Raw genomic sequence first — 5,342 nt, 5'->3', positions numbered from 1 at the left:
GACTGACTCTTCTTACTGTCTATGTTTTGAACCATTCCTCTGACGCAAGTTACAGATTCCGATGCTTCACTTCAGGTTTACTGTATCCCTCGGACACTATTATTGACGATGAAACTCTGAGATTGCATCGGGATGAAATAGAAAAAGCACAATGCCGACTTAAGTACAAGAACACTGACTCTTCTTACTGACTATGATTTGAACCTTTCCTGTGTCCTTATTTATATCTTACGATGTTTCATTTCAGGTTTAGTGTCTCCCTTGGACCTTCTTATTGACGATGAAACACAGAAATTGCATCGGAATTAAATAGAAAAGCCACAATGCCGACATAAGTACAAGAAGACTGACTCTTCTTTCTGACTATGATTAGAACCATTCCTGTGACACTAGTTATAGATTCCAATGCTTCACGTCAAGTTCACTGTATCCCTCTGACCTTCTTATTGAGGATGAAACACAGAAATTGCATCGGAATTAAATACAAAAGGAACAATGCGACTTAATTACAAGAAGACTGACTCTTCTTACTGTCTATGATGTGAACCATTCCTGTGACACTAGTTACAGATTCCGATGCTTCACTTCAGGTTTACTGTATCCCTTGGACCTTCTTATTGACGATGAAACACAGAAATTGCATCGGAATTAAATAGAAAAGGCACAATGCCGACTTAAGTACAAGAAGACTGACTCTTCTTACTGTCTATGTTTTGAACCATTCCTGTGACGCTAGTCACAGATTCCGATGCTTCACTTCAGGTTTACTGTATCCCTCTGACCTTCGTATTGACGATGAAACACAGATATTGCATCGGTATTAAATAGAAAAGGCACAATGCCGACTTAAGTACAAGGAGACTGACTCTCCTTACTGTCTATGTTTTGAACCATTCCTGTGACACTAGATATAGATTCCGAGGCTTCACTTCAGGTTTACTGTATCCCTTGGACCTTCTTATTGACGACGAAACACAGAAATTACATCGGAATTAAATAGAAAGGGCACATTGCCGACTTAAGTACAAGAAGACTGACTCTTCTTACTGTCTATGTTTTGAACCATTCCTCTGACGCAAGTTACAGATTCCGATGCTTCACTTCAGGTTTACTGTATCCCTCTGACACTGTTATTGACGATGGAACACTGAAATTGCATCGGAATGAAATAGAAAAAGCACATTGCCGACTTAAGTACAAGAAGACTGACTCCTCTTACTGACTATAATTTGAACCATTCAAGTGACACTAGTTATAGATTCCGATGCTTCACTTCAGGTTTACTGTATCCCTCTTACATTCTTATTGACGATGAAACACAGATATTGCATCGGAATTAAATAGAAAAGGCACAATGCCGACTTAAGTACAAGAAGAATGACTCTTCTCTCTGACTATGCTTTGAACCATTCCTGTGACGCTAGTTACAGATTCCGATGCTTAACTTCAGGTTCACTGTATCCCCCTGACACTGTTATTGACGATGAAACACTGAAATTGCATCGGAATGAAATAGAAAAAGCACAATGCCTACTTAAGTACAAGAAGACTGACCCTTCTTACTGGCTATGATTTGAACCATTCCTGTGACACTAGTTATAGATTCCGATGCTTCACTTCAGGTTTACTGTATCCCTCTGACCTTCTTATTGACGATGAAACACAGATATTGCATCGGAATTAAATAGAAAAGGCACAATGCCGACTTAAGTACAAGAAGACAGACTCTTCTTTCTGACTATTTTTGGAATCATTCCTGTGACACTAGTTATAGATTCCAATGCTTCACTTCAGGTATACTGTATCCCTTGGACGTTCTTATTGACGATGAAAGACAGAAATTGCGTCGGAATTAAATAGAAGAGGCACAATGCCGACATAAGTACAAGAAGACTGACTCTTCTTACTGACTATGTTTTGAACCATTCCTAAGACGCTAGTTACAGATTCCGATGCTTCACTTCAGGTTTACTGAATCCCTTGGACCTTCTTATTGACAATGAAACACAGATATTGCATCGGAATTAAATACAATAGGCACAATGCCGACTTAAGTGTAAGAAGACTGACTCTTCTTACTGACTATGTTTTGAACCATTCCTGTGACACTAGTTATAGATTCCGATGCTTCACTTCAGGTTTACTGTATCCCTTGGACCTTCTTATTGAAGATGAAACACAGAAATTGCATCGGAATTAAATACAAAAGGCACAATGCCGACGTAAGTACAAGAGGACTGACACTTCGTAATGACTATGTTTTGAACCATTCCTGTGACACTAATTATAGATTCCGATGGTTCACTTCAGGTTTACTGTATCCCTTGGACCTTCTTATTGACGATGAAACACAGAAATTGCATCGGAAATAAATAGAAAAGGCATAATGCCGACTTAAGTGCAAGAAGACTGACTCTTGTTACTGACTATGTTTGGAGCCATTCCTGTGACACTAGTTATTGATTCCGATGCTTCACTTTAGGTTTACTGTATCCCTCTGACCTTCTTATTGACGATGAAACACAGATATTGCATCGGAATTAAATAGAAAGTACACAATGCCGACTTAAGTACAAGACGACTGACTCTTCTTACTGTCTATGATTTGAACCATTCCTGTGACACTAGTTTTAGATTCCGATGCTTCTCTTCAGGTTTACTGTATCCCTTGGACCTTCTTATTGACTATGAAACACAGAAATTGCATCGGAATTAAATAGAAAATTCACAATGCCGACTTAAGTACAAGAAGACCATCTCTTCTTACTGTCTATGTTTTGAACCATTCCTGTGACACTAGTTACAGATTCCGGTGCTTCACTTGATGTTTACTGTATCCCTCCGACCTTCTTATTGACGATGAAACACAGAAATTGCATCGGAATTAAATAGAAAAGGCATAATGCGGACTTAAGTACAAGATGACTGACACTTCTTACTGACTATGATTTGAACCATTCCTGTGACACTAGCTATAGATTCCGATGCTTCACTTCAGGTTTGCCGTATCCCTCTGACTTTCTTATTGACGATGAAACACACAAATTGCATCGGAATTAAATACAAAAGGCACAATGCCGACTAAAGTACATGTAGACTGGCTCTTCCTACTGACTATATTTTGAACCACTCCTGTGACACTAGTTATGGATTCCGATGCTTCATTTCAGGTTTACTGTATCCCTTGGACCTCTTTATTGACGATGAAACACAGAAATTGCATCGGAATTAAATACAAAAGGCACAATGCCGACTTTAGTACAAGAAGACTGACTCTACGTACTGACTATGTTTTGAACCATTCCTGTGACACTAGTTATAGATTCCGATGATTAACTTCAGGTTTACTCTATCCCTTGGACCTTCTTATTGACGATGAAACACAGAAATTACATCGGAAATAAATAGAAAAGGCACAATGCCGACTTAAGTGCAAGAAGACTGACTCTTCGTACTGACTATATTTTGAACCACTCCTGTGACACTAGTTATGGATTCCGATGCTTCACTTCAGGTTTACTGTATCCCTTGGACCTTCTTATTGACGATGAAACACAGAAATTGCATCGGAATTAAATACAAAAGGCACAATGCCGACTTTAGTACAAGAAGACTGACTCTACGTACTGACTATGTTTGGAACCATTCCTGTGACACTAGTTATAGATTCCGATGCTTCACTTCAGATTTACTGTATTCCTCTCACATTCTTATTGACGATGAGACACAGAAATTACATCGGAATTAAATACAAAGGGCACAATACCGTCTTAAGTACATGTAGACTGACTCATCCTACTGTCTATGTTTTGAGACATTCCTGTGACACTAGTTATAGATTCCGATGCTTCATTTCAGATTTACTGTATCCCTTGGACCTTCTTATTGACGATGAAATAAAGAAAGTGCATCGGAATTAAATAGAAAAGACACAATGCCGACTTAAGTACAAGAAGACTAACTCTTCTTTCTGACTGTTTTGAACCATTCCTGTGACGGTAGTTTCGGATTCCGATGCTTCACTTCAGGTTTACTGTATCCCTCTGACCTTCTTATTGACGATGAGACACTCATATTGCATCGGAAATAAATAGAAAATGCACAATGCCGACTTAAGTACAAGAAGACTGACTCTTCTTACTGTCTATGTTTTGAACCATTCCTGTGACGCTAGTTACAGGTTCCAATGCTTCTCTTCAGGTTTCCTGTATCCCTTGGACCTTCTTATTGACGATGAAACACAGATATTGCATCGGAATTAAATACAAAAGGCACAAAGCCGACGTAAGTACAAGAAGACTGACTCTTCTTACTGTCTATGTTTTGAACCATTCCTGTGACACTAGTTAGAGATTTAGATGCTTCACTTCAGGTTTACTGTATCCCTTGGCCCATCTTATTGACGATGAAACACAGCAATTGCATCGGACTTAAATACAAAGGGCAAAATGCCGACTTAAGTACAAGATGACTGACTCTTCTTACTGACTATGTTTTGAACCATTCCTGTGACACTAGTTATAAATTCCGATGCTTCACTTCAGGTTAATTGTATCCCTCTGACATTCTTATTGACGATGAAACACAGAAAGTGCATCGGAATTAAATAGAAAAGGCACAATGCCGACTTAAGTACAAGAAGACTGACTCTTCCTATTGTCTATGTTTTGAACCATATCTGTGTCACTAGTTATTGATTCCGATGCTTCACTTCAGGTTTACTGTATCCCTCTGACCTTCTTATTGACGATGAAACACAGAAATTGCATCGGAATTAAATACAAAAGGCACAATGCCGACTTAAGTACAGGAAGACTGACCTTTCTTACTGTCTATGATTTGAACCATTCCTGTGACACTAGTTATAGATTCCGATGCTTCACTTCTGGTTAACTGTATCCCTTGGACCTTCTTATTGAAGATGAAACACAGAAATTGCATCGGAATTAAATACAAAAGGCACATGGCCGACTTAAGTACAAGAAGACAGACTCCTCCTACTGTCTATGTTTTGAACCATTCCTGTGACACTAGATATAGATTCCGATGCTACAATTCAGGTTTACTGTATCCCTATGACCTTCTTATTGACGATGAAACACAGAAATTGCATCGGAATTAAATACAAAAGGCACAATGCCGACTTAAGTACAAGAAGACTGACTCTTCTTACTGACTGCTTTGAACCATTCCTGTGACACTAGTTATAGATTCCGATGCTTCACTTCAGGTTTACTGTATCCCTCTGACCTTCTTATACTCGTTGAAACCCAGAAATTGCATCGGAATTAAAAACAAAATGGCACCATGCCAACTTAAGTACAAGAAGTCTGACTCTCCTT

This window comes from Schistocerca americana, unplaced genomic scaffold (assembly GCF_021461395.2).
Source record: "Schistocerca americana isolate TAMUIC-IGC-003095 unplaced genomic scaffold, iqSchAmer2.1 HiC_scaffold_19, whole genome shotgun sequence".
Classification (NCBI taxonomy): domain Eukaryota; kingdom Metazoa; phylum Arthropoda; class Insecta; order Orthoptera; family Acrididae; genus Schistocerca; species Schistocerca americana.
This window is presented reverse-complemented; position numbering follows the sequence as displayed.